The following is a 13,114-nucleotide window of genomic DNA, read 5'->3' on the forward strand; positions in this document are numbered from 1 at the left end:
TCAGAATTGAGTGATATAAAGTCAGAATTGTGAGTTATAAAGTCAGAATTGCATGATATAAAGTCAGAATTGTGAGTTATAAAGTCAGAATTGCGAGATATAAAGTCAGAATTGTGAGATATAAAGTCAGAATTGATATATAAAGTCAGAATTGCATGATATAAAGTCAGAATTGTGAGATATAAAGTCAGAATTGCGAGATATAAAGTCAGAATTGCAAGATATAAAGTCAGAATTGCGAGATATAAAGTCAGAATTGCGAGGTCAGAATTGCATGATATAAAGTGAGAATTGTGAGATATAAAGTCAGAATTGTGAGATATAAAGTCAGAATTGATATATAAAGTCAGAATTGTGAGATATAAAGTCAGAATTGTGAGATATAAAGTCAGAATTGCAAGATATAAAGTCAGAATTGTGAGTTATAAAGTCAGAATTGCGAGATATAAAGTCAGAATTGCATGATATAAAGTCAGAATTGCGAGATATAAAGTCAGAATTGATATATAAAGTCAGAATTGCGAGATATAAAGTCAGAATTGCATGATATAATGTCAGAATTGTGAGATATAAAGTCAGAATTGAGTGATATAAAGTCAGAATTGTGAGTTATAAAGTCAGAATTGAGTGATATAAAGTCAGAATTGTGAGTTATAAAGTCAGAATTGCATGATATAAAGTCAGAATTGTGAGATATAAAGTCAGAATTGCGAGATATAAAGTCAGAATTGTGAGATATAAAGTCAGAATTGATATATAAAGTCAGAATTGCGAGATATAAAGTCAGAATTGTGAGATATAAAGTCAGAATTGATATATAAAGTCAGAATTGCATGATATAAAGTCAGAATTGTGAGATATAAAGTCAGAATTGCGAGATATAAAGTCAGAATTGTGAGATATAAAGTCAGAATTGATATATAAAGTCAGAATTGCATGATATAAAGTCAGAATTGTGAGATATAAAGTCAGAATTGCGAGATATAAAGTCAGAATTGCAAGATATAAAGTCAGAATTGCGAGATATAAAGTCAGAATTGCGAGGTCAGAATTGCATGATATAAAGTGAGAATTGTGAGATATAAAGTCAGAATTGTGAGATATAAAGTCAGAATTGATATATAAAGTCAGAATTGTGAGATATAAAGTCAGAATTGTGAGATATAAAGTCAGAATTGTGAGTTATAAAGTCAGAATTGCGAGATATAAAGTCAGAATTGCATGATATAAAGTCAGAATTGCGAGATATAAAGTCAGAATTGATGTATAAAGTCGGAATTGCATGATATAAAGTCAGAATTGTGAGTTATAAAGTCAGAATTGATATATAAAGTCAGAATTGCATGATATAAAGTCAGAATTATGAGTTATAAAGTCAGAATTGCATGATATAAAGTCAGAATTGTGATTTATATAGTCAGGATTGCGAGATATGAAGTCAGAATTGCATGATATAAAGTCAGAATTGCGAGATATAAAGTCAAAATTGCGAGATATAAAGTCAGAATTGCATGATATAATGTCAGAATTGTGAGATATAAAGTCAGAATTGATATATAAAGTCAGAATTGCATGATATAAAGTCAGAATTGTGAGTTATAAAGTCAGAATTGATATATAAAGTCAGAATTGCATGATATAAAGTCAGAATTGTGAGATATAAAGTCAGAATTGATATAAAGTCAGAATTAATATATAAAGTCAGAATTGTGAGATATAAAGTCAGAATTGATATATAAAGTCAGAATTGCGAGATATAAAGTCAGAATTGTGAGATATAAAGTCAGAATTGCATGATATAAAGTCAGAATTGTGAGATATAAAGTCAGAATTGATATAAAGTCAGAATTAATATATAAAGTCAGAATTGTGAGATATAAAGTCAGAATTGATATAAAGTCAGAATTAATATATAAAGTCAGAATTAATATATAAAGTCAGAATTGTGAGATATAAAGTCAGAATTGATATAAAGTCAGAATTAATATATAAAGTCAGAATTGCATGATATAAAGTCAGAATTGTGAGTTATAAAGTCAGAATTGCGAGATATAAAGTCAGAATTGCATGATATAAAGTCAGAATTGTGAGATATAAAGTCAGAATTGATATATATAGTCAGGATTGCGAGATATAAAGTCAGAATTGCGAGATATAAAGTCAGAATTGATATATATAGTCAGAATTGTGAGATATAAAGTCAGAATTGATATATATAGTCAGAATTGCGAGATATAAAGTCAGAATTGCATGATATAAAGTCAGAATTGTGAGATATAAAGTCAGAATTGATATATATAGTCAGAATTGCGAGATATAAAGTCAGAATTGCGAGATATAAAGTCAGAATTGTGAGATATAAAGTCAGAATTGATATATATAGTCAGAATTGCGAGATATAAAGTCAGAATTGTGAGATATAAAGTCAGAATTGATATATATAGTCAGAATTGCGAGATATAAAGTCAGAATTGTGAGATATAAAGTCAGAATTGATATATATAGTCAGAATTGTGAGATATAAAGTCAGAATTGATATATATAGTCAGAATTGCGAGATATAAAGTCAGAATTGTGAGATATAAAGTCAGAATTGATATATATAGTCAGAATTGTGAGATATAAAGTCAGAATTGATATATATAGTCAGAATTGCGAGATATAATGTCAGAATTGTGAGATATAAAGTCAGAATTGATATAAAAAGTCAGAATTGCATGATATAAAGTCAGAATTGTGAGTTATAAAGTCAGAATTGATATATAAAGTCAGAATTGCATGATATAAAGTCAGAATTGTGAGTTATAAAGTCAGAATTGCGAGATATAAACTCGCAATTGAGTGTCATAAGTGCAGTTGTCAGGGGAAAAGATTGACGTTTTTCTCAGAATTGCAAGTTTATATCTAGCGATTCACACTTTATAACACTTAATCCTGATTTTATATCAAGCAAATTCTAACTTTATAACTCGCAATTGTGAGTTTAAATCATGCAATTCTGAGAAAAAAAAAAAATCAAAATTGTGAGATAAAAAGTCGCAATTACCATTTTTATTTTTATTTTTTGTTTTATTTCATGGCAGAAACAAGCTTCTATAGATATATGCACCCTTTCTGAGTATACTGCATTAAATACAACATTAAATCAAGTATCATTTATTGTAAAGATGCACTTTAATTTCATACAGTAACATTTTCGATTGGCCACCAAAAATTCTTTCCTCAAAATACACAACTCCTTTTGACTGGCCGTCAGTGTAGAAAGATGCTGTCTGAATGGTTTAGTTACTCCATAGAGTTAATGAACTAGACTATGCGCACTCACACACATCTTGTGTAATCAATGTGTGTTAATAGCAGCACGTTTGCTCCTGATCTCACCCGCTTTACCTGATAAAGCTCTAATGAGAAGTTTGCAGGCTAATTAAAGCCTCAATAACAGATTAAGCTTGTCCAGACATGCAGATTTAGAGAGAGCACTAACTTTGCCTTTACCTAATTTTCCTTGCTCAGAATGGCTGATGAAGTCGATGTAAACTGTCAGAGAGATACTTGAGCTACACGACGCCGCTGACAGACGTCTTCCCGGTAATAGACATTCCCAAGCCAAACTTGAAAAGCCTTCAAAAGGAAGAGAACACACACATTTATCAATTGCCTGATTCCTGATCAGCATGTCACGGACAGTATATGAATGCACATAAATATAAAATATATAAATATAAATGCAATATTGTTCAAAAGTTTGGGGTCAGCAAGATTTTTATTTAAATAAATTAATACTTTTTTCAGCAAGGATGCATTCAATTGATCAAAAGTGACACTAAAGACATTAGATTTTTATTTCTTTCCTACTTTCTATTTGTAAAGAATCCTAAAAAATATATATATATATATCAGGGTTTCCACAAAAATATGAAGCAACACAAATGTTTTCAGTGATTTCTGAAGGTGTGACATGACATGATATTAGATAAAATATCATTTATTGTAAAAAAAAAAAAAAAAAAAAGATGCACAAACACTTTTCAACAAACATTTCATATAAAGATTCTGTCCAGTTTGAAATGCTAAACCAATAGATGTAGTGCTGAAGATAAAGACATTATAAAGTCAGTATTATGTTTGTTTGTGGTTAGTCAATGTGATTCTCTACACCTGTGTGAACTTGACTTCATAGATATGACTTTATACGTTCACTAAAAATCACAAAACAGCTGATTCAAACACAACGAGACTTCCTGCTAACATTACATAAGAAATCTGTCATCCCAACATCACGTGACTCAGCTGGAAGCCTTTTTTTGGGGTTCCTATGAAGAGCTCTTCAGTTTGAAATACATCCCTCTGGTCTTGGTTCAGCACGTCTGTTTAGTGATTCACCATAAGGGTTTAGAGAGACAAGCTGGCATACAGATAAAGGCTCAGATGAACAGCTTTGTTTAACACAAAAGAGGGTTTAACTGCTTCCACAGAACTAGTGTTTGAAGTTACACATAATGTTGGGCGTGCGTTTATCTAAAAAAAAGAGAAAGCGAAATAAGAAATGTGTTCTGGTCAGATACAATTTGTTCCACTTTTTTACTCAAGAGTAACTAAATGTGGGACTGAGATAATTTCATGAAATTAAAGAACATACATTTGAAATGTTTTGGAACAAACAAAAAGTATTTTCCATTTCCATTTTAGTTACATTTCAGTTATTCCATTATGTGTTTTTGTCATTTTTATTAGATTCTGTTTCTTTTAAATGTGTCTATATAGTTTCAATTCATTTTTACTTCAGTTTTAGTTTGTTAATCCAAGGTGAACTAAATGAAAATGAAAAATGGGTTTGGTCTTAGTCAACTATAACCCTGCAAACAATACAATATTTTTGGCACAACAGAATTGATCAAATCACAAATAATTGAGTGATAATGTCTCCTGTTGCTAACATCACTTTGCTCAAAAAACAGCTAAACCAATCCGATTAAACATTCATGCTTTATGTTTACATTCATGAGATGCCAGAGAGTTCAAGTTCAGGAGTGACTCCTGTATTCCATAAACACACAGAATGATAATTTACTCACTTGCACATTTGTGTACGTGGCCATTGTGATTCAGTATACAACCGTCACAAATAAATGGCATGTTATGACACCTAAATACACTGGAAATATCTAGTATTCTATAATCACAGACATCAACACCTGGATATTTCCAGTTAAAGGTGAGGTATGTTATTTCTGCAACAATAGATTCACCAAACAGAATTACAAAACTAATAACAGTTTTCAATGAATTTCTTGAACATTCTGCAACTGATGATCCTGTCTGTCATAGATCGGCCAAACAGATGATGTGTCAGGCTCAAATTTGACGTAAGCTGATCGACAGCGACGTTATTTAAGCGTGGCATTCAACAACTAGAAGATGGAGGATGCTGTGATCGGTCTGGTGTTTGTGTCATGTCATGGGTTTCGTGATAACGGAGATGGAAAATAGACATACAAGTTATTTGATTGAGAGAGCAAAAAGAAAGGCTAAAAGAGACTAAATTTCCTACGACAACTTGCAGTGCTACATATCATCGAGGCTGAGAAACGAACACAAGGCTGCAGACAACGTCGAGAAGTAAATGCTATCTGTCGCTGTTTTGGAGTAATTGTATGTAAACTGTGTGTTTACATGGCTTTTTAAAAATGGTGCCGGTGTTTCACATGGAACACGTTCAGCCAGTCAACATTCATTTACATCACTTGTAGTTCCTATGGCATTAACATTTACATTTAGTCAGTTAGCAGACGCTTTTCTCCAAAGCGACTTACACATGAGAATAGTAGAAGCAATCAAATCAACAAGTCACATTTTCTTCAGCAAAGTGCTCATAGCAAGGTTTATATACATATATATATATATAGAAATAGATGGAGAAAGATGGAGAAAGATAATAGAAATCTAAAAAAGAAAAGTAAAATATAAATAAAGAGCAAGTGCTAATATTACTGGGTCAAGTTTTGACGAAAATTATATATCTTTAGCAGTTTTTCGTAAAAATCCTCAGATAGAGCGTGACAGGTCATTCCTACAGCCGGGAACAGAAGAGGAGAAAGTTTGTGAGAGTGATTTTGTGCCTCTTTGGGATGGCACCACAAGGTGCACTTACAAGTTTCTGGAGGGCACATAAGTCTGAAGTAGTGAGTTTAGGTATAGTGGTGCAGAGCCAGTGGTTGTTCTGTAGGAAAACATTAGAGTCTTGAATTGGAAGCGAGCAGCTATTGGCAGCCAATGCAATCTGATGAAGAGAGGAGTGACGCTCTCTTCGGCTCGTTGAAGACCAGTCTTGCTGCAGCATTCTGGATCAGTTATAGAGGCTTTACAGTGCATGCTGGAAGGCCTGCCAAGAGAGCATTGCAATAGTCCAGTCTGGATAGAACAAGAGCTTGGACAAGAATTTGTGTGGGATGCTCCGATAGGAAGGGTCTAATCTTCCTAATGTTGTAATGTTCCTATTGTGCTGGATTAGACTCTTCTTTGAAATAGAAGATAATTTAGTCCCCTAAAAGGTGTTCCCACAACTAAAATCATTCCCAGTTCCTCTGGTGCAAACATGTCAAAAAGTGGGTACTTCTGCCAATAGTTATACACACTAAAAAATGCTGGGTTAAAAACAACCCAAGTCGGGTTGAAAATGGAAAAACCCAGCGGCTGGGTTAAATGTTTCCCCAACCTGCTGGGTAGTTTTATTCAACCCAACTATTGTTTAAAAATATTGTATTGCTTGCTTAAGATGAACACAAAGTATGTAATAATAAACATTTATTAAATTGCTTGTTAATAAAATGTTCACCTTTTGATTATTATTGTTGCCTCTAGTAATTATGTGTCTGATTTTAAATTTCCAACCTATTTTGGGTTCATTTTAAGCCAGACATATAGTAATTTTTAAATAATAGTTGGGTTAAATAAAACTGCCCAGCACATTGGGCAAACATTTAACCCAACCGCTGGGTTTAAACAACCAAATCGCTGGGTTTGTCCATTTTTAACCCAACTTGGGTTGTTTTTACCTCAGAAATTTGTAGAGTGGAGGAACTATGAAAAATTTGGTCACCGTGATTTTGCCAAGTAAGACATGTTCCTGGATCAACATATTTTGTTGATCCTGGAACAACATTCCGGTCCAAAAATTTAGTCTTAACCCTATTCCTACCCTGGCCTAAACCTAATCCTACTATTAACTTCTCCCTAAAATCAGAGGGGAAAGATATATGAATAACACTGATGTAGAAGCACCTAACCCTGGTTGCAAGCCTAAACTTGACATAAATGGTAAACTTGTCCCTCAAATCTGATTGGTTGATTGGAATGTTGTTCCAGGATCAACAAAGATGTTGATCCAGGAACATCTCGTACTTGGTGAAATCACATTCAACAAAAAGGTTCCACTGAAAGCCCCTATTGATGCCATAGAACCATTTTTGGTTCCCCAAAGAACCTTTCTAGTTCTTAATAGAACCATTTTTTTCTTACTGAGAAGCAAATTTTAAAAATCTAAAGAACCTTTTTTCCACTGTAAAGAATCTTGTGTGCAATGGAAAGATTCCATGGATGCTAAAGAACCTTTATTTGTGAGTGTTCAAGAGAATCTACCTATAAATGATTCATAGTTGTCTGTGCATGTTAAAATAGTTTCTTCTTTCCAAATTCAACATCACACAAGTTAAATAAACTATCATTGTATCCTCTCAAATCTCTCAGCAAAGTCATGCTTCGCTGTTTAACACACTTTTCTTTCTCCATGACTCACAAGACAGGTGCTGAATCACACGGTCGGAATGTTACGAGAGTCAAGGAGATGATCGAGACTTCAGACAGGTTGCAGAACAAGCGTGTGCCATGCTGCCGTACAGTCAGACATTTATTTTTTTCTGAAGGTCTTCCATCTGCTTTGCATTAGCTGACTCTAACACTCTCTTTGCTGAGAGCTGATGCGTTTCAGTCAAATAGCCCCTTTCACACAGCAATCCTGGTAAATTACCGTAAAATTACCAGAATTACTTTACCGGTAAATACACAAATATGTTGTTCACACGAGCAACGGCGTTCTGGCTTTTTATGCAAGCAAGCAACTTTATTTATATAGCACATTTTCAAACAACAGACGTTGCCCCAAAGTGCTTTACAATAATGATATTTAATATTCCATACAACATAGTAAACATGACTTATGCAAAAGCTAAATACATTTTTAAATAAGTCTTAAAAGGGGCAATTGATGGGGCTGACTTCACATGGAATGGGAGACTATTCCAGAGTTTGGGACCTACCACGGAAAAAGTATGACCTTCTTTTGATTTAAAATTACAGCAAGGAAGTCATTGATCTGAAGACCTGAGAACTCTGGAAGGAGAGTAGGGAATAAGAAGATCACTAATGTACTGAGTGGAAAGACTGATAATGCCTTGTAGACAAACAGGAGAATTTTGGAATCAATCCTGAATTTATCAGGAAGCCAATGTAAGGACTGCAGTACAGGGGTAATATGGTCCCTCTTTCTGGTTCCCATTAAAAGCCTTGCTGCTGCATTTTGGTGGGCTAATGCAGTCTGGGGAAGACCAACATATAAAGAATTACAGGAATCAATCCTTGATGAGATAAAGGAGTGAACCACAATTTCCAAATCCTTTCTAGAGAGAAAATGCTGTATTTTACCAATTGATCTACGGTTAAAAAAAAAAAAAAAAACTACCTTCAACAATGGCACCAATCTGTTTGAGAAAGTTTAGTGATGAGTCCATTATTACCCCTAAACTCTTTACATGATTGAAGATTTAAGGACAGGGAGCCTAGCTGACCAGCAAAGGTAGGTGACATGGGAGAGCCTACAATCGAGACCTCAGTTTTACTCTCATTTACTTGTAGAAAGTTGTTAGAAAGCCAAAGCTTAATGTCACCGTAACATTCATGTACTTTATCCAGAGAACGTGTTTTATATAAACACACAGGAATGTAACAATGAAGATCATCTGCATAGAAATGGTATGCAATATAGTTCTGAAAAGAGAGAACAACAGCGGTCCCAAAATCGACCCCTGAGGAATACCACATACTAAAGGTGGAGGAAAAGTCTCCTAGATTCACAGCAACTGTCCTGTCCTTTAAATATAAGGCAATATATATATATTTTTTTAAATGAAGCATAAATAAACAGAACAGTGAAGGAAATTCTAGGTCTAATTGGGAAATACTATTTTTTTAACTATTTGCTAAATAATATTTGCATTAAAATATTTACACATGTACTTTTATTTGTATGCCTAATATGTCAAAAATGTAAAACGTTTCTTGTCTCGTCACACTTAGTTAGGAATTACATGAATCACGTAGCCTAAATTCATATTTTCAATTCAAAATGGCCATATTTGAGAAAAAAGTTGAGTAGTTTGCATCACTGGATGTTACTGACAGTCTTTTAACATTTCTATTGCAAAACAGCCGACACATGTATTAAATGTTGTTTCGCTATCTACATCTTACCTGACTCTCTGCTTCTGTGAACAGTAAACTCCACCTACTTTGATTTGACTGGCCATCTCAATCATTTTGACATTGATGAGCGCTGTTAGACAACTGAGGTAGACCAGTCGCCATACTTATAACTTAACTTGTCCCCCTCAATGTCTATGGTGGTTACGGCTCTGCCCTGAACACCAACCCAACACTCCAAGAATCACAACGTGAGAAGAATCTCAACGTCGATCATATCAAAGGCAGCATTTAGATCTAGAAAAACTAGAACAACATATGATCCTGAGTCTAGAGATAATAATATATTAGTAACACATTAGTAACCTTAAGCAATGCAGATTCAGTGCTGTAACATCCTAAAACCAGACTGAAATGTGTCTAAAATTTTTTTTAAAGTTTTCAAATGTGAGTAAAGCTGTGAGTAGACCAGAAAAAAAGTCTGGGTCTCGAGCGCAACACGTTGAAAAAGCTGCAAGATGTGGCGCAACAGTCAAAGATGATTATCTACCGTGTATTTACATAGAAAAACTATTAAAAAGCTTACTGTAAACAACGCAAAGTAATCATGTTATCTCCATAAGAACTCTATGATTGACCCAAAGCAGACTTTTTACGTCAGGACGTTCTGACATTGTACATGCTCATACTGGTAATCTTCATTCTGTGTTCACACACACACACACACACACACACACACACCATCATACTAGTAATTTACTGGTAATGTTACAACTTCTCATAAATTACGTAAATTGCCAGAACTGTTTAAGCAGTATTTTTTGAAAAGGTCCTGTTTACACATGATTTCTTACCGGTAATTTACCAGTAAAGACTGTATGTGTGAAAGGAATTATTAACCTGACATGGACCTTTTCAGAAGCCCTGCGGAGTCTTACGTTCTCCCTTCCTGGCAGACTGCATCTTTGGTTAACGGCCATAAGTTTTGAGGTATTTTTCTGTGGAAGGTCAAAACAAACCTCAAGTCAAGTCAGTTGATTTTCTATAGCACAAATCACAATACATAATTTCAAAACAGATTTACAGAAAAGATAGCCTGAGGCCACTAAAGCAAGAAAATCTTGAAAACCTAAGGTACGCGTTCTTGCATTAACACGCCGAAAGGTAACCAATGGCGCACAAGCAAGAAGAGCAAGAGAGATTACATGAGGGCCTATTGATTTTATTTAGTTGTTTATTTAGGAACTGAAGTCATTCACAAACGCATGCCAAACTACATATCGCAGTAATCCTTCAGCGTCATGCAGCCCGTTTAATTCAGTTATGAGCTGTAGGGGAAGCTTAACGTTCAAAAAGCGTGACAAAAAATGTTGCGCTTCCATGCACCTTCCAGGTGCAATTTGGTTTCCATTACTTTTTGTCTAAAAACTAGACACTCAGGGACAAGGTGATAAAAAGATGCATGTAGACACTGAATGAGGTCTGAATGTGAAGCTTGCATTCTTTGTATGTCTTGCAATTCATCCAATTCACCCCCCAAAAAACTCATAAATAACTTTTCAAATATAAATATAATACAAATATTTTAAACATTAAATGTAAATTAAAAATAATTAAAGTACATTAATTAAAAATTAAAAGTCTGGTTCGGAGCCAGCGATACACAGAGAGCTCTCACTCTCTGAAACCTCTCTGGCAGGATAAGTGTGAATTATATGGATTGTCCCACATCACAGGTGTCAAGCATGTGGTGTGCAGTAGGTGTTTACTGCCCTTGTTCATTGTGCCCTGGTTTTGAGCATCCTCAGACCCCATCCAGCGAGAGAGGGGGAGATCCAAGAAGCGATTAGAGTCTACGGTAATCCGACCCATCCAGTGATCAGTGTGCTGCTAGAGGAGGAGTCTCACACACAGGGAGGAGAAAGACTGACAGGGACCGAGGGGAGTTCGCCATGCGCACACCCCTAAAAACATACACACGCAAACTCCTGCTCTCACACATCGCTATATACACACGCAGGGATCTTACGCACGAAAGAGGACAACCAAACCAGGATTTGGACAGCCTGTAAGCTTCACATGGTAAGTCTGGAAGCGCAGAAGGAATAAGCTTAGTCTAAGTACCTTACAATTTTAAGACTGCGATCTGTTCATGTTTAATTTGCATTTGCAGTAAGTCACTATAAAGTTACAGTTTAAACAGGAATGTTGAAAAGTGAGAAAAACAACAAATCATTTCAAGCTCAAATTCTGAGAACTTTCTAAAAACCATTTTGTCACATGCTTGGTGTAAACCGTACATGAAGATGAAGATCTGAAACAAATTAAGCCCTCTAAAGGTTTACAAAAATTTCCTGGCTTCACTTAACAGCTCTGTTGCAAAACCTTGGATTGCTGTGCTGTCTACATAGGCATCTTAACCGAGAGAAACCTCATAAGGGATTGATTTGAAACGCTCTGCATAGGGACCAACTCTGTGCACTTTACAAACGGCGCTCTGCATGGGAGACTTGACTCACGATTGACTTTGATAGAGTTTGCATGTTGCTAAGCAAACAATATGATACTCTACTAAGTGTAAAAGACATAGAACACACAAATATTGGGTAAAATGGTCAGTTAGTAATAGATTGGTCTACTTTAACTAAAAGGTTTTGCTTTAGAGCAAACACATCCACCTGCTTAAACCACATAAACAATGCTAATTTCTTCTGCTGTCTTTGTCGTATCAAGTGTTCATTTTGCCAATTTGGTATTGTGTTTCAGATCTGGGATCCTAAAAACAGACAGGAATCAGTTGGCAGCCTCATTTCCAAACTGATTTACATTGCAAAGCCACGGTCAACTAGTCTCAGACTTGCGTAACCAACTATGTCAAAGGATGAGGAAATTCCGAGCCCACCTCCAGAGTGGCCGGAAGAAATTTTAGTGTAAACATATATCGGAAAAGCCTGGAGGTGAAAGTCATCATGAGAAGGAATCTCTAAGACACTGGTATAGTACTTAATATCTATACAAACCAAGGCTTTTGGTATCGACTGATTACATGGATGTACAGCGTGGACGGACAGCACACACTAGCACCTCCAATCCTGCCTCCATGAGGGATTTTCCCTCCCCACCTGTTGCCTGAGGTCAAGCCAACACAACGCCACCCTGATAAGTCTGGCTTAGCTGGCCACTTGGTAAGGACACATCTTCTTTTGTTAGCATAAGCTGCTACTTACAGCCGGGGTGTTAAACACTGCAGATCGCCACAGATTCAGAGAGCGCAACTGTGCCAGAACCCATGCATCATGATTAGTAAACAGGTCGTTTCATTAATCGAATCAAGATGCTGAAGTTTTCCATACTTGGGGAAGTTGTATCATCTCAAAGATTAGACATCTGCACGTGTCTCTCAACAGGGGCTGGAAATTTTGATCTTATCTTATATTGTTTTATCAGATGCAATAGATAGTGAAATTAAATCCCTGTTTGGTATTTTTTACATTAGACTTCAACAAACCCCAGACTGAAGTCCCCAAGGAGGACCTTTGATTCCTTTCCTAGACCTTCAGGCCACCATTACAGTCCATTTGAGTTCAATGGGCTTTTTTTAACCCATACCAAATTGCAAAGAGGATCTCTTTAGGGGCAG

This window comes from Chanodichthys erythropterus, chromosome 16 (genome assembly GCF_024489055.1).
Source record: "Chanodichthys erythropterus isolate Z2021 chromosome 16, ASM2448905v1, whole genome shotgun sequence".
In the NCBI taxonomy this organism is placed as follows: domain Eukaryota; kingdom Metazoa; phylum Chordata; class Actinopteri; order Cypriniformes; family Xenocyprididae; genus Chanodichthys; species Chanodichthys erythropterus.